Raw genomic sequence first — 25,000 nt, 5'->3', positions numbered from 1 at the left:
TCTCTCTCTAGTTCTTTCTTCTTTTCTTGTTCTTTCTTTATTTTTCATTTTCTCCCCTATTTCTCTCTATCTTTTCTCATTCTCTCTATTTTTTGTTTCTCTTTTTCACCTCTCTCTCTCTCTCCCTCTCTCTTCCTGTTTCTCTCTTTTCCTTTATTTCGATTCTCTTAACCCAACTCTCTCTCCTTTCTCTTCCCTTTCCTTTCCTTTCCCCTTCCCCTTCCTTTCCCCTTCCCCTTCCCTTCATTTCCCTTTCCTTCCCCTTCATCCTTCCCCTACCCTAATCCCATTTCTCTTCCCCCTTCCTTACTCCATCCCCTTCCCTTTCCTTCCCCTCCCTTTCCTTCCCTTCCCCCTTCCTCACCCTACTTCCCTTTCCCTCCGTCCCCTTCCTTACCCTATCCCCTTCTCCCTTTCCTTCCCTTCCCTTCATTTCCCTTTCCTTTCCTCTCCTTTCCTTCCCCTTTCCTCCTTCCCCTACCCTAATTCCCTTTCCCTTCCCTCTTCTTTACCCCATCTCCTCTTACCTTTCCTTCCCTTCCCTTTCCTTTCATTTCCCCTTCCCTTCCTTTCCCTTTCCTTTCCTCTCCCTCCTTCACCTACCCTATTTCCCTTTCCCTTCTCTTCCCTTCCCTTTCATGTTTCTTTTCTTCCCTTTTCATCCCACTTCCTCCTTCCCCTACCCCACTTCCCTTTCCTTCCCTTCCCTTTCCTTTCCTTTCCTTTTCCCCTTCCCTTCCCTTCCTGTTTTTTTCTTCCTTCGCCTTTTGTAGTTATTGTCCCGCTGGTCTTAAAGCCAATCGTCTTCTCAGACTGGCTCGGCTATATATCGCTGCTGAAGAATACATGCAAACATACACACACACACACACACACACACACACACACACACACTCGATGGCGCGGTTGGTAGAGTCCCCGACTGTCACTACGGCGGTCCGGGTTCGAATCCCGCCCAGGGCTCAAATAATTTCAGTATCGCTGCGCTGCTGCGGGTAGTTACTCCAACTCTCGTAGCCGGGGAATTGGGTGTGTGTGTGTGAGTAAGGTCACAGCATTACCCATAGATCGGTCATGTATGATTTCTGAGCTCTCTTCCGGGAGGGAAATAACTGTCGACCATGAGTCCAAAACGTGATCCAGACCGTGGTGAATCACATAAACAAGTTGATGCCTTAGTGTGTCAGGTCATAGCAATACCTATAGGTCGCGCCCTAAATGACCTTTGAGCTCTTATTCGGGAGGATGATTGCTGTCGATCATGAGACTAGCACGTAGTCCAACATGTGGTGAATCACTCACATAGTGACCATGTACACAACCACCACCTATACCACCACCTACTACCTACCACTTCCACCTACCACTACCACCTTTACCACTACCACCTATACCACCGCTACCACCTACCACCTATACCACCACTTCCACCTACCACCTACCACTACCACCTTTACCACTACCACCTATGCCACCGCTACTACCTACCACTTCCACCTACCACCTACCACTACCACCTTTACCACTACCACCTTTACCACTACCACCTATACCACTGCTACCACCTACCACCACCACCTATACCACCACTTCCACCTTCCACTACCACCTATACCACCGCTACCACCACCGCCTACCATCCTACCATTACCACTTATACCACCACTACCACCTACCACTTCCACCTACCACTACCACCTACCACCTACCACCTATACCACCACTACCACCTATACCACCACTACTACCTACCACTACCACCTACCACTACCACCTATACCACCACTACCACCTTTACCACCACTACCACCTATACCACCACTACTACCTACCACCTACCACTATCAGCAACCAACCGTTGGCCCTATGCAATCGTGTTATTTATGCCTCCTCTCCATCCCCCACCTTGAGATTACGCAGCACGCAGCAGCTGTGAAGAGGAGGAGGAGGAGGAAGAGGAGGAGGAGGTGGGGAGGGGTTGGGATTAGAGAGTAAAAGGCGAGAGGAGGAGAAGAGAGGAGGAAGAGGGAGAACAGCTGAAGTAAACAGTAGATGGAATCGATCAAAATAATCTGAAGAGGAAGGCAAGAGAACACCACTTGAATGTGAAAAGATGGAGGAGGAGGAGGAGGAGGAAGAAGAGGAGAAAGAGGAGGAGGAAGAGAAGGAGGAGGAAGAAGAGAAAGAGGAGGAGGAGGTGGAGGAGGAGGAGAAAGAGGAGGAGGAAGAGGAGGAGGAGGAGGAGAAAGAGGAGGAGGAGAAGGAGAAAAAGGAGGAGGAGGAGGTGGAGGAAAAAAAAGGAGGAGGAAAATATAGAGGAAGTGGAAGAGGTGAAAAAGATGAGAAAAATGGAGGAGGAGAAGCAGGTAAAGGAGGAGGGGGAAGAAGAGGACCAGAAAGTTGAGGAGGAGGTGGAAGAAGAAGAGGAGTAGGTGGTAGATAGCAAGCGAGAGGAGGAGGAGAGTTGAGGACGAAAAGGAGTGTAGGTGTTGTGTAGAAAAGCAAATACACTGTTAACCCATTCAACTCTGATGGCAAGATGTCTTTTCATTTGGTCAAATAAAACAAAAAATCATAAAACACCAAAATGTTTGATCAAACACCAGAAAAATATGACGTCAATCCTCGCTTCGCTCGCAGCGAAGCGAGGACTGACGTCATATTTTTCTGGTGTTTGATCAAACATTTTGGTGTTTTATGATTTTTTGTTTTATTTGACCAAATGACAAGACATCTTGTCATCGGAGTTTAATGGGTTAAAAGGAACTGGAATGATATAAAGAAAGTAAATTGTAGAATCGGCCCCTCTTGTCTTTAGGAGGCCCCTCTTGTCTTGTGGAGGCCTCTTTTTGTTTTCTAAAGGCCCCTTTTGGTCTTGTGGGTGGGACCCCTTATGTCTTGTGGGTGGGGCCCGTTATGTCTTTTGGGGGCCCCTTTATGTCTTCTGGGGCCCCCTTATGTCTTCTGGGGCCCCCTTATGTCTTCTGGAGGCCCCTTTTGGTCTTGTGGGTGGTATCCCTTATGTCTTCTGGGGGCCCCCTTATGTCTTCTGGAGGCCCCTATTGGTCGTGTGGGTGGGACCCTTTATGTCTTTTGGGGGCCTCCTTTTTTGTCTTGTTGGGGCCCCCTTTTGTCTTCTGGAGGCCCCTTTTGGTCTTGTGGGTGGGACCCCTAATGTCTTCTGGGAGCCCCCTTATGTCTTCTGGGGGCCCCCTTATGTCTTCTGGAGGCCCCATTTGGTCCTGTGGGTGGGACCCCATATGTCTTTTGGGGGCCTCCTTTTTGTCTTTAGAAGGCCCCTTATGTCTTGTTGGGGCCCCCTTTTGTCTTGTTGGGACCCCTTTTGTCTTCCGAAGGCCCTATTTGGTTTTGTGGGTGGGACCCCTTTTGTCTTGTGGGGGGCCTCCTTTTTGTCTTTTAGAGGTCCCCCTTGTATTTTTGGGAGCCCCCTTGCCTTTTTTGGGGGCCTTTTATGTCTGGTAGGGTCTCATTTTTCTTTGGGGGGGGGCACTTTTGACTTCTGAAGGGTCCCTTTTATGTTGTACCTCCTTTTTGTTTTGTTTTGTCGGGGACCCTTTTTGTCTTATGTGGGTGGCCCACTTTTGTCTTGTGGGTGGCCCCCTTATGTCTTGTGGGTGGCTCCCTTTTGTTCTGTGGTGGCCGCTTTATCTTGTGGGAACCCACTTTTGTCTTTTGGTAACTCCGTTCTGGCCTGGGGCCCCTTATCATCATGGGGTCCCGTTAGATCAAGATACCCCATTCGGGTCTGAATATAAATCGTCTCGCGTGGACAGAACAAACTATACAAAGAGTGTCGTCGGAGCGAAAGGGAGGGGTCCTCTCGAGATCCCGAGGCCTAAGAGGACCGAGATCGGGTGAATAAAATCGCCTGACGGCGCTGAGGAGGAGGAAGAGGAGGAGGAGGAGTATGAGAAGACTCTTTGGAGTGTCATCACAAGGTTGACTGGGTTTTATGTGATACACTTGTGCCTTTCCCTCCCCCCCCCGTCCCCGTGGGTGGGGGGGAAAGGGGGAGGGGGAAGGAGTCTCCCCCCGGTCCCTCGTTACCATGACAACGAAGACAAGGTTGCTACTTAATACCAAAAGGTCAGGAAAAAAATAGATGAAATAAAGATAAAACAAAAATTGAGAATAGAAAAACAATTTTGTCTTCTGGGTTTTTTGCTTCTCGGCCTAGGTAACCCAGGACGAACAAGAAGGAGGAGGAGGAGGAAGAGGAGAGGAGGAGGAGGAAGAGGAGGAGGAGGCGAGGATTCATTCAGACATCGTAACGTCTAAGGTCGCTGATGCTGAAGAAGACGAACACGAGGAACAGAAAGACGAATGCGAAGAACAGCAGAACGAGGAGACGGGAATAACCAGGATGATCTTGAACAAGAGGAACACCAGCGGCAGACAGTGGCAACAGCAGGAGTAATAGTAGTAGTAGTAGTAGTAGAGGTAGTTGTAGTAGTAGTATTGGTAGTAGTAGTAGTAGTAATGGTAGTGGTAGTAGTAGCAGTAGTAGTAGTAATAGTGGTTGGTAGTGGTAGTGGTGGTGGTGGTAGTAGTAGTAGTAGTAGTAGTAGTAGTAGTATCAGTAGTAGCAGCAGCAGCACTAATTGTAGTAGTAGTAGCAGTAGTAGCAGCAGCAGCACTAATTGTAGTAGTAGTAGTAGCAGTAGTAGCAGCAGCAGCACTAATTGTAGTAGCAGTAGTAGCAGCAGCAGCAGCAGCAGCAGCAGCACTAATTGTAGTAGTAGTAGTAGTAGTAATAGTGGGTTCCAAAAGAAAGTCGGAAGAGTGTCTGTATTGAGAGTGGAAAGGGAAGGACAAGAATAGAATTCTTTCCCAACGGGTCCTTTCGTCGACTTTAGAATTCTCCACTGCAATATCCTGACAACACGACATATCATAACATAACACGACATTACATAACATAACATAACTAATACAACATATCGTAACGTAACATAACACATAACACGTAAGATAACGTACAAACAACATGACGTCACTCGACATATACTGAATTGGGGAAGGGACCTACTTGGAAAAAAATGCATATAAATATATTGCACGTTCATTGTTGGGGGGGGGGGGATGAGGGTTGAAAGGTTAGGGGGGGATAGGGGTTGGGGGGGGTTAGGGAAGTTGAACATTTTGTGCGCGTACAGCCGACGACCGTTATAGGCGGCGCGAATTTGAATTTTGAATGGACCAAGTGTTGTGCAACGAACATTTTCCCTCCGGTAGGGACATTCCGCGTAAAAGTTCTTGTAATGATGTGACTGCCACGGCCGCCTCTGGTGCTCTTGGGAAGCGGAACTCTTCGGTTGTTTGTCGTGATGGGGATCGTGGTGGAGAAGGTGGTGGAGGTGATGGTGGTGGAGAAGGTGGTGGTGATGGTGGTGGTGGGGAACGCGGTGGTGGTGGTGGTGGTGATAGTGGTGGAGGAAACTTGTATCAGAAAGGTCAATGCATGGTAGTCCTAAGCATAGGAAAAGGACACTATATACATATATTCACACACACACACACACACACACACATATATATATATATATATATATATATATATATATATATATAATAGTGTGTGTGTGAAAGAGTGTGTGTATAATTATCATTATAATTTCAAATTTATAAATTTACACATACACGTGTATATGTATATACATACACACCTACACACGCACATACAACACATGCACACATACAACACACGCACACATACAACACACGCACACATGCATACATACACGCCGGTCCATACGTATATATATATATATATATATATATATATATATATATATATATATATATATATATATAATATGTATGTATATTGACGTTCACATACCAAATGACAAAATCTCTCTGATCTTGCTGACGCGTGTCAGTTCCTACTTTGCGCCTGTCAGTCTGCCTGTCAGTCTGTATGGCCCCGTTTCCGCTCCCGCCGTCTGCTCAGGTGGACAAACAGCAAATTAATCGCCGCTGTCAGTCAGTCAGTCAGCCTGTCAGTCAGCTTGTTGTGTCATGACAACCCGATCCTCGTGCGTGACTGGCTGACTGGGCGATTGGATGATTGGATAACTAGTTGACTGGACGACAGACTGACTGGATGACTGACTGACTGGATGACAGACTGGATGACAGACTGACTGGATGACAGACTGACTGACTGACTGACTGGATGATAGACTGACTGACTGACTGGATGACAGACTGACTGACTGACTGGATGACAGACTGACTGACTGGATGACAAACTGATTGACTGACTGACTGACTGGATGACAGACTGACTGACTGGCTGGTTGGCTGACTGATTGGTCAAATGGGTAACTAGCTGACTGGATGACAGACTGACTGACTGGTTGGTTGGTTGACTGATTGGTCGAATTGGGTAACTAGCTGACTGGATGACAGACTGACTGAATGACTGACTGGATGACTGACTGACTGGTTGGTTGACTGACTGGTTGGTTGACTGACTGATTGGTCGAATGGGTAACTAGCTGACTGGATGACAGACTGACTGACTGACTATTTGATTGACTGATTGGTCGAATAGATAACTAGCTGACTGGATGACTGACTGACTGACTGACTAGTTGATTGACCGACTGATCGATCCAATGGATAACTAGCTGACTGGATGATTGACTGATTGACTGGCAGACTGACTGACTGGATGACTGATTGGATGAAGGGATAACTAGCTGACTCGATGACTGACTGACTGACTGACCAAATTGTCTGACATGACTACCAGTCTGTCAGTCACAGTCTCGCCGCGGTCGATTCCGTCTGTTGCCGGCTGGGAACCAGGTGGCCGGCACCGCCCGCGGAGGCGACCTGGGCTCGGCCGGTTTTTGAGCCCCTTTGGGCAAAGAAGTCCTTCGGACATCAGATACCGGGCCAAGGCCTCAAAAAAAAAAAAAAAAAAAAAAAAAAAAAAAAAAAAAGGGGGGGGGGGGGGGGCCGCGGGAACCCCCAACCTGGCATTCAAAAAAAAAAAAAAAAAAAAAAAAAAAAAAAAAAAAAAAAAAAAAAAAAAAAAAAAAAAAAAAAAAAAAAGTCTTCTTTCCAACATCATCGCCGCCCCCAAAGCTTGCGTCAGACGGGGGATCCCGTGTTCGAATGCCGCCCCCCTGAGGTGCTTGTTTAGTCTTTACTCGCGATGGTGGCCGCTTGACTACCTGGAAACCGCTTGCATGCAGGGCTCGGGCCTTCCCCCCCTCCCCCTCCTCCCTCCCCCTTCCCCCCGTACTCCCTCCCCCTCCCCCCCGTACTCCCTCCCCCTCCCCCCCCGTACTCCCTCCCCCATTCCCCTTCCCTCCCTCCCTCTCTCTTTCTCTCTCGTCTCTCTCTCTCTCTCTCTCTCTCTCTCTCTCTCTCTCTCTCTCTCTCTTTCTTTCTCTCTCTCTAAAACAGCCGACTTCGGCGCCAGAATCGATTCCAGCTTCCTCAATTGCAAATGCTGCAGATGATTACCACTGCCCAAATATTGTTGAAAAGAGAGAGAGGGAGAGAGAGAGAGAGAGAGAGAGAGAGAGAGGTGGAGAGAGAAAGAGAGTGAGTGAGTGAGTGAGTGGGAGAGGAGAGAGAGAGAGAGAGAGAGAGAGAGAGAGAGAGAGAGAGAGAGACCACAATGATACCGGCGATCTTTGTGATACTTCTGTACGCATTGAAGGTTTAGCAGAGTGTTCAGGTCAACTCAAGAACGAGAACAAGAACAAGAACAAAAAACGTTAAAAAAAAAACGTTCGAAAAAAAACGTTCCAGGACTGACGAGATTTTTTTTTTTGTCCAAATTTAGCAAAAACTATTTCAAAAGTAGTTTCACCTAACCTAACCAAACTCACTTATCTTCCAAAAACCATCCTTGGAATAAAGTTATAATGATCGTAACTGGGTCACTTGTATTAAGGTTTGTAAGGGCAATTCCTCAGTCTCTTCTTACACAGTTTAGGAAACAGGTCCTTCGACGATGTGCTAGCACGGAGTGATATATTAAAAAAAATAAAAATAGAATAAAAGATAAAAATAAATAAATAAAAAATAAAATAACTAAATAGAAAATAAAATAAATTAATAAAAAATAAGATAGATAAGTAAATGAATAAAAAATAAAATAAATAAAATAAAATAAATAAATAGATAAATGGAAATCAAAATTTCTGCCATTGATGATCTTCAGAACAGAAACAAAAATATAGATCATTAAATAAATAAATAAACAAATAAAGCTAATATATAACAAGCATATCTTCCATTAATACCCAAAGACCCTTCCGATCTGCTTAAAACCCATTTCCCTTTAACCAGAACTAAATCACTCAAGTCCGGGCTTGGAAGGGAGAAGGCTTTAATGAGTTGATTAAATTATCACTTTATTTACCTCAAGGGTTCCTCTGATCTTATTTTGGGAGAGCGATGACGTCCTGGCCGCCTGTAAATCTCTTCGGGGGTGATTACTCATTGGGCGATAACAACACGCCACTTAAGTTATGCCCTCAGAAGATCGGCCTATATTGGACACCAGGGAACCTGAAGCACTGGAGGAGGAGGAGGAGGAGGAAGAAGAAGAAGAGTAGGGGGAGGAGGAGGTGGGAGAGGAGGAGGAGGAGGTGGAGGAGAAGTAGGAGGAAGAAGAGGAGGGGAGGAGGAAGAGGAAAGGAAGAGAAAGAAGAGGTGGAGGAGGAGGAGTAGGAGGTGGAAGAGGAGGAAGAGGACGAGGAGGAAGAGGAAGAAGAGGAGGAGGAGGAGGAAGAAGAGGAAGAGGAAGAAGAGGTGGAGGAGGAGGAAGAGGAGGAGGAGAAGGAATAGAGAAGGAGATTAAGATGGGTGAGGAGAAAGATGAAGACGAGGAAGAGAAGCAGGAAGAGGAGAGAGAAGGAAGAGAAGAGGAGATTAAGATGAGTGAAGAGGAAAAACAGGAGGAGCAGAGGATGGGTGAGGAGAAAAAAGAGGAGGAGGAGGAAGTGAGGAGTAGGAGGAAGTGAGGAGGAGGAGGAGGAAGTGAGGAGGAGGAGGAGAAAATAAAGACGGTGAAGAGGAGGAGGAGGAAGAGAGGAGGAGAAAGAAGAGATAAAGACGGTGAAGAGGAGGAGGAGCAAGAAGAAGAGAAGAGGAGGAAGAGAGGGGTAGGAGATAAGATGGGTGAGGAGGAAAAAAAGGAAGAAGAAGAGGAGGAGGAGGAGGAGGAGGAGGAGGAGGAGGAGGAAGAACGGGAAAGACGGTCACGTTCACGGAAGATCGTGCGAACCGAACGGGATGTTGTGGAGACACGCACGTTCATGGCTGAACGGCTCGTTCGCCGTTCGTTCCTCTAAGCTCGTTCACCCAGACGCTCGTTTGCGGACGATGTGTGTGGAGGGCTGTGGAGGAGTGTGGAGGGCTGTGAAAGGATGTGGAGGAGTGTGGAGGGCTATGGAAGGATGTGGAGGGCTGTGAAAGGATGTGGAGGACTGTGGAATGATGTGGAGAGTTGTGGAAGGATGTGGAGGAGTTTGGAGGGCTGTGGAGGAGTTTGGAGGGCTGTGGAGAAGTGTGGAGGGTTGTGGAAGGCTGTGTAAGGATGTGGAGGAGTGTGGAAGAGTGTGGAGGGCTGTGAAAGAATATGGAGGGCTGTGGAGAAGTGTGGAGGGTTGTGGAGGGCCGTGGAAGGATGTGGAGGGCTGTGAAGGAGTGTGGAGGGCTGTGGAAGAATGCGGAGGAGTTTAGAGACCTGTGGAGGATTGTAGAGGGGTGTGGAGAAGTGTGGAGGGGCGTCGAAGGATGTGGAAGGGTGTGGAGGTCTTTGGAGGGGTGTGGAGGGTTGTGAGGCTTTGGAGGGGTATGGTGGTTTGTGGAGGAGTATAGAGGGGTGTGGAGGACTGTGAAAGAGTGTGGGAGGATGTGGAAGTATGTGGAAGGATGTGGATGGGTGTGGAGATCTGTGGAAGAATGTGGAATGATGTGGAGGGGTGTGGAGGTCTGTGAAAGAGTATAGAATGACGTGGAGGGGTGTTGAGGTCTGTGGAAGAATGTGGAGGGGTATGGAGGTTTGTGGAAGAATGTGGAGGGGTGTGGAAGAATGTGGAAGGATGTGGAGGTCTGTGAAGGAATATGGAGGACTGTGGAGAGATATAAAGAAGAACGAGATGACGAAGACCACAAGAAGAAAAGAAAAAAAATGGAAAATCATAAATAATACAAAAGTGACGATTCCAGATGATAGGAAGCAAGAAATGAATAAATGTTGGAGATAGGAAGAAAATGAGGAAGGGAAGGAAAGAGGAAGAGATACGGAAGGAGGGGGGAGGAGGAAGAGGAATAGGAAGAGGGAAAAAGGGGAAACGAAGAAGAAGAAGAAGAAGAGCAAGGGGAGTAGGAGGAAAATGAAGAGGAGGAAGAGGAAAAGGAGGAGGAGGAAGAGGAAAAGAGGAGGGAAATGAAGAAGAAGAAGAGCAAGAGAAGTAAGAAGAAAATGAAGAGGAGGAAAAGGAAGAGGAAAAGAGGAGGGAAAGGATGAATAGGGAAGAGCAAGAGAAAAAGGAAGAGGAGGAAGAAAAGGAAGAGGAAAAGAGGAAAATGAAGATGAAGAAGAAGAGGAAGAGGAAAAGGAAGAATAGGGAAGAGCAGGAGGAGTAAGAGGAAGAGGGAGAGGAAGAGGAAGAAGATTAAGAGGAAAAGGAAGAGTAGGGAGAGGAAAAAGGAGAGGAGGAGGAAGAGGAAAATGAAGATAACCAATTGTCATACATCCAGTTTTGTCTCAACGATATAAAGCTCAACATCGAACGAAAGAGAGGAATGAGAAAATAAACATTTAAACCAATAAATAGAAAGAACTAAAGAGGAGAAGAGAAGAGAGAAAAGCTTCTAGGTTTATATAGAAAGGAAATAGAAGATAAGAACTAGATTGAACGAAAGTGGAAAGGACGAGAGAAAAATGAAGAAAAAATGAGGAAGACAAAAAAAAAAAAGAAACATATATAAAACGTGGAAGAACCTTTTTCCTGTGTAATTAAGAGAAATGTATTAACTACGTATCTGTATATATATATATATATATATATATATATATATACACATATATATACAGATATGTAATGTGTGTGTGCGTGTGTCTGCATATACATGCACACACAGGCGCGCACACACGCGCACACACACGCGCGCACACGCATACATACACACACACACACACGCACACATACACACACACACACACAAGCATACACACACACAAGCGTACACACACACACAAACATACACACACGCACATACACATATACTATATATATTATATATATATATATAATATATATATACATATATATATATATATATATATATATATATATATAAACACATACAGACACATGATAAAATTAATTTCTAGTTGTGTGTGTACCGGATCTTATATTTTCCTCTCTCTCTCTCTCTCTCTCTCTCTCTCTCTCTCTCTCTCTCTCTCTCTCTCTCTTTTTTTTTTCTTTCTTTGGTGATCCGATTAGGGCGAAACTTTCCCCAAATCTTTTCCATCCCAGTAAGGTTTTGTGCGACCAACGACAATGTCAGGTATATGACTGTCAAGGTTAAGTTCTTTCTTTTTCTTCGTAGTATTACAACCTTTTGATACATCAAGAAGGATTGCTCTGAGAAAAAAATCAATCGAAGGTATACACACGCACATATTGTATATATTTACATGTATATGCTTTTATATGTTTGTGTGTGTGTGTGTGTGTGTGTGTATGTGTGTGTGTGTGTGTGTGTATGTGTGTTTTCGTGTATGTGTTTGTGTGTGTGTGTGTGTGTGTGTGTGTGTGCATGTGTGTGTGTGTGCGTGTGTGTGATTCACCATGGTCTTTGGATCACGTGTTGGACTCGTGATCGACAGCTATTTCCCTCCCGGAAGAGAGCTCAGAGCTCATATATGACCGATCTATGGGTAATGCTGTGACCTTACACGCACACACACACACCCAATTCCCCGCCCACGAGAGTTGGAGTAACGACTCGCAGCACAGTGATACTGAAATTATTTCAGCTCTGGGGGGGATTCGAACCCGGACCGCCGTAGTGACAGCCGGAAACACTACCGCTGCGCCATCGTGTATTTGCGTGTGTGTGTGTGTGTGTGTATGTGTATGTGTCGAACATTCTTGTACATGTTTGTCTAACCTTATGCAGTCTGCATGCAACATATCTATCTCTATTTTCAACTTCCATTACGAAGATTTCACATTCACTGAAACACGTACACAACATTTTCTGATTTTCGTTTCATATGCTCCTTTTATTCTCAATCAAATTTTGGATTATTGCGACCTTGGCTGACGAGGTCAATTCTGTCAGCGGCAGATCTCTCCGTCAGCGCCGTCAGCCGCTGCAATTAAGACACAACTGATGACGTCAGCACAAAGAACCGGCCATGTGTCATTGGTGTATAGAGAATCGCTAATTGGTGTCGCGTTAATAAGATGATCCTCCTCGTTAATGGGTCCTTGTGTTTGTGTAAATCCTCATTAATGGTAGAAAGTGCCCCTGTAATGGTTTATCCTTGGACAGTGCCTCTCTGTATAGATTTTTTTTTTTTTTTTTTGTCGTTCAGTTATGTTCACTAAAGAGTCGCCAAGGGAAGGAGAGGGGCGCTATGAAGATGAATAAAATCACCTGACGGCAGCCAGAATAAATAGAAAAAGTTCCAACAGGTATGTAAGGGGTTAATCGATGCATGTCACTGTACCACGGAACTGAATAAAATCACCTGGCGGCACACGTGACACAAGAAACAGTACCACCCGGTAAGGAAGCTGTGAAGGAACAACCTGTCTAAGCTGTCATCGAAGGTAGTCCTCGGGTTGCGTTGGACCTCGAAGACGCGAAGAAACAAGAAGGCCCCGTTTCCATCCCAGAAGGAGTCTGCCGGAGCCGGGAAGGTTTCTGAGGGCTCTTTCATGAAGACGTCGAAGACCACGATTTCGCGAAGACGCGAAGAAAGAAACAAGAAGTCCCCGCTTCCATCCCAGAAGGAGTCTGCCAGAGCCAGGAAGGTTTCTGAGGGCTCTTTCATGCGGAAGTCGAAGTACACGAGTTCGCGAAGACGCGAAGAAAGAAACAAGAAGTCCCCGCTTCCATCCCAGAAGGAGTCTGCCAGAGCCAGGAAGGTTTCTGAGGGCTCTTTCATGCGGAAGTCGAAGTACACGAGTTCGCGAAGACGCGAAGAAAGAAACAAGAAGTCCCCGTTTCCATCCCAGAAGGAGTCTGCCAGAGCCAGGAAGGTTTCTGAGGGCTCTTTCATGAAGACGTCGAAGTACACGAGTTCGCGTTTTACTTACAGACCAGCAGACTCTTCACGCCGACCTACGTCCCTCCTTAATCTTCCTTTCAGTCCTCCACCATCTCCCGCAGAGGTCTGTAAGCTTCCATTACCACCTAGGGATGCTCGCTTCCATTTCTGTCTTTGGCCTTTGCGTCGCATTGTTCGCGCGTGCAACGCGTCGTGTGGAAGGTCCCATTAAACTCCATTGAATGTTAAAACGCCCAGAATACTTGTACGGGAACGATGGTGTCAAAGAACCCTGAGGACGAGATCGAGAAGAACCGAAGGAGTTTCCGTCGAAGTGGGCAAGTTCTTGTCCCTTTCCCGTAGTAGGAGGAGGACGAAGAGTAGCAGAAGGAGATTGCCCAACACGGATAGAAGCCCTGGTTAAACACACCCCAGAACCACAACACCACCCCCTTGAGGAGGGCACCACGTGATGTGACCTGCCGAGGACCGTGACCCCCCCCCCACGGTTTCAGGAGGGGGGGGCGGGAAGGGGGGTACCGGAGGAGGAGGTGGACCGGGAGGTGGGGGGGAGGGAAGAAGAGGTCATTGAAAGACCTGTTCTTAATCAGTTAGAATGTGTATCAAGGGCGGTGTTCGTGTGTGAATGATTTATTTGATTAAGATGAGTTCGAGAAGGGGGAAAGGTGAGTATGTACAAAGGGGGAGGGGGAGGGGGAGTAAGGAGGACCTGGAGGAAGAGAAAAAGAGGACGAGAGGAAGTGGAAGAGGGGAAGGAGGAAGAGGAGGAGGAGGAGGGAGTGGAAAAGGAAAGAGGGAATTGGAAGATGTTAAAAAAGAAGAGGGTAGGAAGTGGAAGAGGAGGAGAAGTGAAGAGGAGGAGGAGGAGAAGTGAAGAGAAGAAGGAGGAGAAGTGGAAGAGAAGGAGGAGGAAGTGGAAGAGGAGGAAGAGAGGGAGGAAAGAGGGATGAGGGGGCAAAAGTGGAAGGAATGACAGGAAGAGGAGAAATAAAGGAAGAAGAGGAGGAGGGAGATGGAAGGGAAATGGAGGAGGAAGTGGAGGAGTAGAAAGTAGACGATACGCCACCTTTGCCCTTTGTATTAGGATATTCAGGGCAACTACCTGTTGGATATCAACGCGGGTCCTCCACTTGTCATACCCGAGGGTTTCTGTAAGCTGAATGAAAACGTTCGCTGCTAGCCAGAATAAAGTCCTTAAAGTGTTCCATGGCACGGGAAGGGTCCCTAGGTTGACACAGGTCATGACCTCTTTGGTGCCAGAGGTCGTGTTCTCGATGTGAATAAAATCGTCTGGCGACAGGCAGGGGGATGGGATGGAAAGTATCTTGGTCCCTCACGGAAAATGGGTCTTCGGGTTGACTTGAAGGAATAGTAGTAATGGCTACGGTGGAGTAACCGTCAACGTGAAGGAAGGACGGGAGGGAGGGAAGGAGTGAAGGCAGGAAGGAAGAGGGAAAGAAGGAATGAAGGAAGGAAGAGGGAAAGAAGGAAGTGGGGAGGGAGAGAGGAGAGGAAGGAATGGAAGAAGGAAGGGAGGAAGGAGGGAAGGAAGAATGTAAGATGGAGAGAAAGAGAGGAAAGGATGGAAAGGAAGGAAGGAAAGAAGGAGGGAAGGAGAGGAAGGGAGGGAAAGAAAGGAAGGAAAGAAGGAGAGGAAGGGAGGGGAAGGAAGGAAGGAAAGAAAGGAGGAGGGAAGGAGAGGAAGGGAGGGAAGGAGAGGAAGGGAGGGAAAGGAAGGAGGGAAGGAGAGGAAGGGAGGGAAAGAAAGGAAGGAAAGAAGGAGGGAAGGAGAGGAAGGGAGGGAAAGGAAGGAAGGAAGGAAAGAAGGAGGGAAGGAGAGGGAGGGAAAGGAAGGAATAAAAGAAGGAGGGAAGGAGAGGAAGGGAGGGAGAGGAAGGAAGGAAAGAAGGAGGGAAGGAAAGGAAGAAAGGAGGGAAAGGAAGGAAGGAAAGAAGGAGGGAAGGAAAGGAAGGAAGGAGGGAAGGAAGGAAAGGTAGAGGAACGAATAAATAGGGAAACGAATGAAGGAAGGAAGGAAAGGTAGAGGAACGAATAAATAGGGAAACGAATGAAGGAAGGAAGGAAAGGGAGAGAATGGAAGGCAAGGGAGGGAGAAAGAGAAGGCAAAAAAAGAGTCGAGGAAAGAGTGGACGAAGTAGGTAATGAAGACGAAGAAGAGAGGAAGTTGTAAAGAAGGTCAGGTTATGAGAGTAAGAAGAGTGAAAGAGAGGAGGGAGAGGGGGATGGATAGAAAAGAGTTTCAGTTAATGAGAGTAAAAAGAGTGAAAGAGAGGAGGATATTTAGAAAAGAGCTTCAGGTAATGAGAGTAAAAAGAGTGAAAGAGAGGAAAGAGAATAGTATGTTTAGAAAAGAGCTTCAGGTAATGAGAGTAAAAAGAGTGAAAGAGAGGAAGGAGAGGGGGATGTTTAGGAAAGAGCTTTAGGTAATGAGAGTAAAAAGAGTGAAAGAGAGGAGGGAGAGGAGGATGGATAGAAAAGAGTCTTAGGTGGTTAGAATGAGTTGAGTGAAGCAGGAGAGGGAATTACAAAAAAAAGAAAAAAAAGAGGACAAGGTCTCATGAGACGACCAGAAACAGAGGGGCACCCCTGCCACTTTTCATTGCTTTCCAGATGCCCCTCTGTTTCTGAACGCTTCAGATAATCAGAATAAGCAAAATGAAGGAGGGGAGGAAGAAGAAGAAACTTAGAGTAAAACAAGGTGGTTGGAATAAGCAGAGAGAAGGAAATGAAAAGAGAGGAAGGAGAGTAAAAAGATGTGATTGGAATAAGCAGGGGGGAAAAGAGAGGAAGAAAGTTATAAGAAAATAAGACGAAGCAGTTAAGAAAGCGAGGTAGTTAACAATGACAGGGTAGAGGGGAGGGGGGTCAAAGGAGGGAAGGGAAAGGGAAGGAGGAAGGGGAAGGAAAGGAGGAAGGGGGAAGGGGAAGGGGAAGTCTGCAGAAAGTAAGGTGAAGTCATTAAGATAAACAGAGAGAAGGAGAGGAGGAGGAAAGAAGGAATTAAGAGCAGTTGAAGAGAAAAGAAGAAGAATGAAAGAAAACGGAATAATATCATAAGACAAAAACCGGACAGGTGGAGGTCGAAATCCATGACAACCAAGGACTTGAAGAGAAAGAAAGAGAACCAACGGAAGGCCTTTGTCTTTAATAAGGCCGAGCCTTAGCCTGGAGGAATAAAGCGCCTCCGAGGCCGACCTTTAAGGCCCAGACAACGATCACTAACGTCAGCGCTGTCGGAGGAAGGACATCGTCAGCGGAGACGCTTCCCGAACTACCAGTAGAGTCTGTCGACGTTACCAGAGAGTCTGTCGACGCCTTTGTCCAAACTGAAGCTCATCGTCAAAGAAGTGACGGGTTATTATTATCAAGAGTTCGCGGCCAGGAAGAACGAATTAAAGTTGTAATTAGTTATCGAAAGGCCCGTCGTGGTGGTGAGGAGGGGGGGGGAGAGGGGGACAGGGGAAAGGGGGGAGAGGGGGGGAACTCTGTGCAGAAGTTATGGAGATCAAAGTCTTCTGGGTCTTCGTATAGGGTTTATCCGATGCGGTTGTGTGAATATTCTTACATAGGAGCGTGTCTGTTTACAAGTTCCTATGTGTGCGTGGGTGGGTGTGGGTGTGCGTTCGTTCGTTCGTTCGTTTAAAGTCACAGCATTACTCATGGATGGAGCAATATACGACCACTAAGCTCTCATCCGGAAGGGTAATAGTTGCCGATTACAAGTCAACCACGTGATCCAACACCATGGGGACTCAAAAGAAGAAAGATATATATATATATATATATATATATATATATATATATATATATATATATTTATATATTTATTGAGATAGAGAGAGAGAGAGAGAGAGAGAGTAGTAAAGGTTGGGCTGAAGAAAGGAAGTAACAATATATTATGTTTTTTTATACTTAAACGTAAATACTTACTTGAAGTAATGTGTATGTACATGTATGTACACATGTATGTACACATGTATGTGTTTATGTATGTGTCCATGCGCGTGTGAGTATGTAGTGGTAACGTTCGGAACCACTACTCCAGCGGTCCGAGTTCGAACCCTGCCCAGAGCTGAAATAGTTTCAGTATCGCTGCGCTGCAAGCCGTTACTCCAACTCGTGGGCTGGGAGTTGGGAGCGAGTGTGTCAGGTTTCAACATTATCCACAGATCGGTCATATATGAACGCTGAGCTCTCATCCGGGAGGGTAACAGCTGTAGATCATGAGTCCAGCACGTGATCTAAGACCATGGTGAATCATACACACACACACACACACACACACACACACACACACACACACACACACACACACACACACACACAAAAGCACGTACACACGAACGTACACACACACATACACGTACATAAACGCACACACAGTCTTCCAATCCCTTGAATGCGTCAGCTAGACAATACACAATTAAAACGCATCAGATGGATACAACGAGACAAGTTTAACCCTGAATAAAATCGGTTGGCGGCAGGCGAAGGAGAGTTAACGCGATCAATTGGGTTCAGCGCACAACCCGCATATTGTGTTTCGTCCGACGTCCAACAGATATCGTCGTCGTCGTCGTCGTCGTCGTCGTCGTCGTCGTCGTCGTCGTCGTCCCTTCGTCCCCTCTTGCATTTACTTTCCTCCCTGTTTCTAATATTTGTCTCTCCCCTTCCGTATCAAAGCTTATTACCTCCCGGCACAGAGAGAGAGAGAGAGAGAGAGAGAGAGAGAGAGAGAGAGAGAGAGAGAAAAGGCGAGGGGGAGAAGGAGAGTGAGAGGGACAGAGAGAGAAGGGGAGAGAAGGAGAGTGAGAGGGGAGAGAGGAAGAGAGGGAGGAGGGAGGGAAAGAGTGGGAGGGAGGGAGAGGTGGAGGGACAGATAGATAGATCGATAGAGAGAGAGAGAAGTCGAGGGGGAGAATGAAAATGAGAGGGGGGAGAGAAAGAGAAGGGAAGCGAGAGGAAGAAGGGGAGAGAGGGAGAGGATAAGAAAGGGAGAGAGTGGGAGGGAGGGAGAGATGAAGAGAGATGGACAGATAGATAGATAGAGAGAGAGAGAGAGAGAGAGAGAGAGAGAGAGAGAGAGAGAGAGAAAGAGAGAGAGATTGCAGCATCCTGTGGAGCTCATTCTCAACTAGCACCTCTTGTATGCTTGTCTGGAAAAGACAATTAAGTAATGGACATTTCTGTACAATCCTCTCCCCGTCTATTGTTTGAACAGTTACATCTCCTCCAACTCGCTCTATTTGTGTTTGTCGCATTATGAACATTTTTGAACGCAGGCTTTGTGCTCTGGGTGTCTTGCCCGAGACCGTGGTCTGGTCTTTTGAACATTTATGAACATTAGTTCCTTCTATGATGGCTTGTACAGTTCTTGTGTCAGCCAATGACCATCGACTTTTGGACATTTGTTCCATTTTCTCAACACGCTCGCGTTTTACTCTGAAAGCAAAATAATCAAGTTTTGAACATGTGCAGAGATTCGTCTCTCTCTCTCTGAACAATCTGAACAATCTTGCCACGGTTTTGAACCGTACACAAAGACCGCAGATCTGTTCATGTGTTCTACTTGAACACCGGGTGATAGAGAACGTTCATGCCCCCTTGTTCCACAGAACACCACCATAGGACTTTTTCACCCTCTGTTGGAAGGATCGTAACGCGGTACTGGTATAGTTAGTAGAGCGAGATGCTAGCGCGTTCCAGAGATGAATGGGAATATATATAGTAACCACGTAATGAGCTCTGAAACTATTGGTTAATTTAAGAGGAGTGTAGCCGTTAAAGGTTGGGGCTACACAGTGGGGCTTAACGGCGTCAGATAAACCCTCTCCAGGCTTTATTGGTTGATTTAACATAAATTGTATTTACAACTTGGGTATATAATCTCCCCTTACCTAGTCTAAGGGAGAGTGTCTCTCCTAGTCTCCTCTCTTTCTCTCTCTCCCTCTCTGGCGACAAAGTCGCCGTATACAAAGAGGAGAGTGCCTATCTAAGCATGTCAGTTGTCGGTTGTCACATAGGAAATGTGTTTGTGATAATAATATATATGTGTGTTAGTTGCATTGTAATGGGTTTAGTAATATTATTTGTGGATGTGGTTAGATATGGTGTATGCAATGGAGTTACGATAATGTAGCTTGGTAGGTATAAGGACAGTTTAATGAGCTACCTGGTGACATTAGGTACTTGCGTTGGTTCGTTGGACGATGGCGTGATGTAGTGTTGCATTGTCTGGGTCAATTGTTTATTATTAGGAAATGTGAAAGTTGCAAGATTGGAGGTATTGCTAAAGGTTAACGCTTGTAAGGTATATTCTTGTAAGTATGTGGATTAATTATGTGTCATGGCGCGCGATATATCGTAATAGTTAGGAATGGTAAGGTACAGAAGGTTAGATGAATTTGTGGATTAGGATGATAGGTGGTAAAGGACATGGAACTGCTTAGTGTAGGCCTTATGATCTCTTGCAGTAACTTCCATTCTTATGTTCTTGTGTGCTCGGAATCTGAAGGTGTTTTTGGAAAGGGGAGAAGGGATGAAGTCCACGCGAGTAAGGCGAGGACAGCTCACACTCTTCCTGGAGAATGTGACTTAGAAGCCGGGACTGGAACCCAACCCCAATTCCAGTTCTTTGACCTCAATTCTAGATATGATTTTTGTTTTATTTATTCGTATTTTCATTTTGCTTACATACTTTTATTTGCACACACACACACACACACACACACACACACACACACACACACACACACACACACACACACAGAGAGAGAGGCACATATGAGTATGCATATATATATAATATATATATATATATATAATATATATATATATATATATATATATATATATATATATATGGTATGCGTATACGTGTATACATGCTTGATTACTTTACAAGACAATTCCACGGAGAACATAAGAAAAACAATTACATCAATCAGCTAATGTCAATCTGAGAGCTGCTCGCTTGTGTTTGCTACTCTCTAGTACTCTAGTTAAGTGCTCTCTTTTTTACTCTCTCTCTCTATTTTTGTCTCTCCCAGAGCGGAAGGGAGAGGAGGGAGGGAAGAGGGGAGATGTGAGTGAGAGCGAGTGCCGGTGTTGCAAAGAGGAGAGGAGATTTGATGGGTGAAAATGGACAACATGTCGGTGATTGGAATGCTGTGTTAAGTGGAATTTGTTCGCGAAGTGCTTCATGGTGAGGGAAGGTCCTCTGAGTCGCGATGAGGGATTGGGGGGGGGTTCTCCAGAAAGGAAACGAGAGAAGAGGGGAAAGGAGAGAGTGAAGGGGAGAAAAGAGAAGAGTGAGAGAGAAAAGGGGAAAAGAGCTACGGGAGGAAAAGAGTAGAGAGGAGAATGAAAGAAAAAGAGAAAAGAGGAAGTAGAAAAAAGAAGGGAAGAGAAAAAAAGAGAAGAGAGGTAACTGAAATAGTTGAGAGGAGAGGGGTAAGAGAGGAGGGAAGGGAAGGGAAGAGGGGAGGAAGAGAAAAGAGGAAAGATAAGAGAAAACGACAAAAGAGAGTAAAAGAGAAAATAAAAGAGAAAAGAACGGAAAGAGAAGAAAAAGAGAGTATAAGATACAAGATAAAAGAAATTAGAAGATAGACAAAATAAAAAAAGAGAACAGAACAAAAGAGAAAAGAGAATACGAGAAGCAGCAAGAAAGAAAAAAGAAAAAGAGAAAAGAAGAGAAGGAGAAAAGACAGAGGAACACGGGAAAAAAACAAAACAAGTTTGCATCAGTCAAAAAAAAAAAAAAAAAAAAAAATCCAAATCCAAATCCTCTTATCCAGAAAGCTAACCTGCACAATGACTCTTCCAGCGCGGGATATGTTACTCTCAGCTGAATAAAATCGTCTGGCGACAGGAAAAATCAAACATGGTCATTGTGTCATGTGTGGAGTTCCTCAGGGATCATTGAGTACCCAGAGTCGGGTTCAGACACACCAATGTAGCGTTGATGAAGATGCTAGGTAAGGTCACGGGTAACCCACGCACAAAATGCATTAATAAATAAATAGGTAGTTGAGCATGTATAAACAAACACTCACGCACGCACGCACGCACGCACGCACGCACGCAAGATACGCATGCCAAGCCATACACACGCGGACACACATGTACATGCATGCATACACACACGCATATACACATATGCACACAGACATATGCACACACACACGCATACATACACACACATACACACAAACACACGCGCGCGCACACACACACACACACACACACACACACACACACACACACACACACACACACACACACACACACACACACACACAAAAGAACACACACGCGCGCACACACACACACACACACACAACACACGCACACACTGCACTCGGTTCGACTGTGCAGTAGTACCGGTCTCGACCGCTAATTCAGCAATCCGAGTTCGAAAAAAATCAAAATCGCTGCACTGCCAGCCAGCAATCCAACTCTGGTGGGCAAAGAGTTCTGTGTGCGTGTGTGTGTGTGTGTGTGTGTTTGTGTGTGTGTACGTGTGCAAGGTCACAGAATTACTCACAATTCGGGACATATATGAACTCTTAGCTCTCATCCGGTAGGGTAATAGCTGTCGATCACGAGTTCAAAGACTGTAGTGGTGAATCACACACACATAAAAGGAAATACGTACATGTACACATATCCTGCGGAGTAGACAGTATGTACGTATAAACACCGCTGTCAAAAACCACGTGGAAAAAAACGCCATGATGAATATTGACCCGGATATAAAAAACCTGACACAGCATTTTGGAAACTGATGAGTGTTTGAAAAAGACGTCAAGGGGAAGGGAAGGGGAGAGGGGGAGGTGGTCATCTAAAGAGCAAAACACAAGGGAGTAAACTTTAATCGATGTGTTTACCTCGGAAGCCTGATGATGCGTCATGACGAAGCCGAAACGTGGGTTTGGGGGAAATATCTGCGCTGTGCGAAAAATAATATTAAGATTTGATAAAAAACGACGTATCCTATTTGTTTGATATTTTTTTTTCTTCGTGATTTGATGTGGTTGTGTATTTTTCTTTTGTTATTTTTTATGCTAGTTTTTCTGGTTGTTTTTTTAATGTTTTTTTTGTGATTCTTACGTGGTTTTTTTTTTGTGTGATTTGATGATATTTGTTGGGAATTTTGTACAACTTTTTTTATCATTTTTCATTAATCAATTTTTTTTTTCTGCTATCGTTCATATGTCCAGCGCGGAAGTGCACATTGAAAAATGGTTTATATACATATATATATATATATATATATATATATATATATATATATATATATATATATATATATATATATATATCACTCACACTCACTCCGCTGGATCTTGAACCTCAGGTAGATTCTGGCCCGCCAAGAGTAATCCACTCCATGCCCTTCGGTCTTATGCTGCTTCCATCCAGGTTGCTTTATATATATATATATAGATATGTGTATATATATATATATATATATATATATATATATATATATACATATATATATATATATATATATATATATGTATATATGCAAAGTACACCACTTGGAAAAAGAAACTAACGAAGCAGAGAGCTTTTGTATATTACATCTTCAGTGCAAGATGTAACATACGAAAGCGCTTTGCTTCGTTAGTTTCTTTTTCCAAGTGGTCTACTTTGCATAAGTGAACACACGTACCCGTGGTCTTATTAGCATATATGTGTATATACAGTATATATATATACATACACACACACATATATATATATATATATATATATATATATATATATATATGTATATGTATATATGTATATATATATATATAGACTCACTTTTCTGTATTTATCAATAATGTGAATATATCACGATAGCGCTAGGACTCTGTATTTTTCCTCTTCCTAGTGTATTCTGCATATATATATATATACATACAAATACATAACGTGTACGTATAATTTTGTCCAATATTTGCGTACAATTTTTAGCCAGTACTAAGATCAACAGACTTGTATTTTATGACAAATTTCTCTTAACTTTCTTCTCTCCTTCCCCTGACGTGCAAATCCCTGAATGTGATCATTCACTCACACAATCATACTAATGGACGAAGAAAGCTAACTCATCGTCACTCTTTATTCCCTCCTTGTGTGTTGTTTTGCATTAACAAAACAAAACGTTCAAAAATGGAATCAAACGTTTGAAATTCGTGAACAAACGTTTTACCAACCCGGTCCATGATTTTTGTTAATGAACTAGATAATTAGAGAATTAACTAGAGAAATTGTGTAGGAGTGTAGGGAGAAAATGGGTTAAGAAATGTGAAAGATAATGCGAAGAGATACAGAGAACAGATCACGTGATTAAAGGAGAGGCCTGGAGAGAGATAATATGATAACAGTGTAGGGAGAGATATAATAGGAAATAGCTTTAGCGAATGAGAAAGAAGAGACTATTTGTGGTTCCTAGTAATAGTTATTGGGCTTTGTAAACCAGATAGTTTATCAGAGATAATACACGATGGGAGGGGAGGGGAGGGGAGGGGAGTGGGGGGAGGGGGGAATGGGAGTTTACAAATAGAGAAAGGTGGGATTAGGAAGAAAGCACAAATCCCACACACACAGGCGTACACGTGCACACACACAGTAGCCGTCCGGGTTCGAATCCCGCCCAGGGTTGAAATAATTTCAGTATCGCTGCGCTGTGAGTCGTTAGTCGTTACTCCAACTCTCGTGGGCGGGTAGTTGGGTGTGTGTGTGTGTGTGTGTGCGAGTGTAAGGTCAGGGCATTACCCATAGATCGGTCATATATGACCTCTGACCTCTCTTTCGGGAGGGTAATAGCTGTTGATCACGAGTCCAACACGTGATCCAAGACCATGGTGAACCACACACACACACACAGAAGTGCACACATGCATGCCAAGGTATACACGTTCATACACACACGCTTTTGCACACACACTTATGCACACACACACACACACACACACACACACACACACACACACACACACACACACACACACGCACGCACGCACACTAATGTACACATGCTCGTACACACATGCTCAGATGCACACACACACAAACACACGCACACACAAACACAACACACACGCACGCACGCGCACGCACAAGACTTTATTTTTACCAAGATAATTGTCATCTCAGCATTGCTTCTACTCTTACATTGTGTATCTAATTCTATAATCTTATTTAGGCTCTTATTCCTTCCTCTCTCTCTCTCTCTCTCTCTGTCTGTCTGTCTGCCTCTCTCTCTCTCTCTCTCTCTCTCTCTCTCTCTCTCTCTCTCTCTCTCTCTCTCTCTCTCTCTCTCTCTCTCTCTCTCTCTCTCTCTCTCTCTCTCCCTCCCTCTCTCTCTCTTTCTCTTTCTCTCTTTGCCTCTCTTTCTCTCACACACACACACTTTTTCTCTTTCTCTTTTGTTTGCTTATTCTCCAACCTACGTACTTTTTCTGCATTTCCTCTCATTTCTCCTCAGCTCCGAGCTTTCACTAGCACAGAGGGGTCATCTCCTTATAGCTTGGCTTGTCTTGGCTTGGCTTGGCTCGGCTTGGTTGTCCTCTGCAGTCGTTGATTTTCAAAACAGAAAACATTTCTTTTCTTGCCCTTTCTTTTCCTAAACATTTTTTCTGTCTTCTTTTTCTTTCGTCTTACTATCCA

The sequence above is a fragment of the Oratosquilla oratoria genome, chromosome 40 (assembly GCF_046742065.1).
Source record: "Oratosquilla oratoria isolate Oo_2021 chromosome 40, ASM4674206v1, whole genome shotgun sequence".
NCBI classification, from domain to species: Eukaryota; Metazoa; Arthropoda; class Malacostraca; order Stomatopoda; family Squillidae; genus Oratosquilla; species Oratosquilla oratoria.
This window is presented reverse-complemented; position numbering follows the sequence as displayed.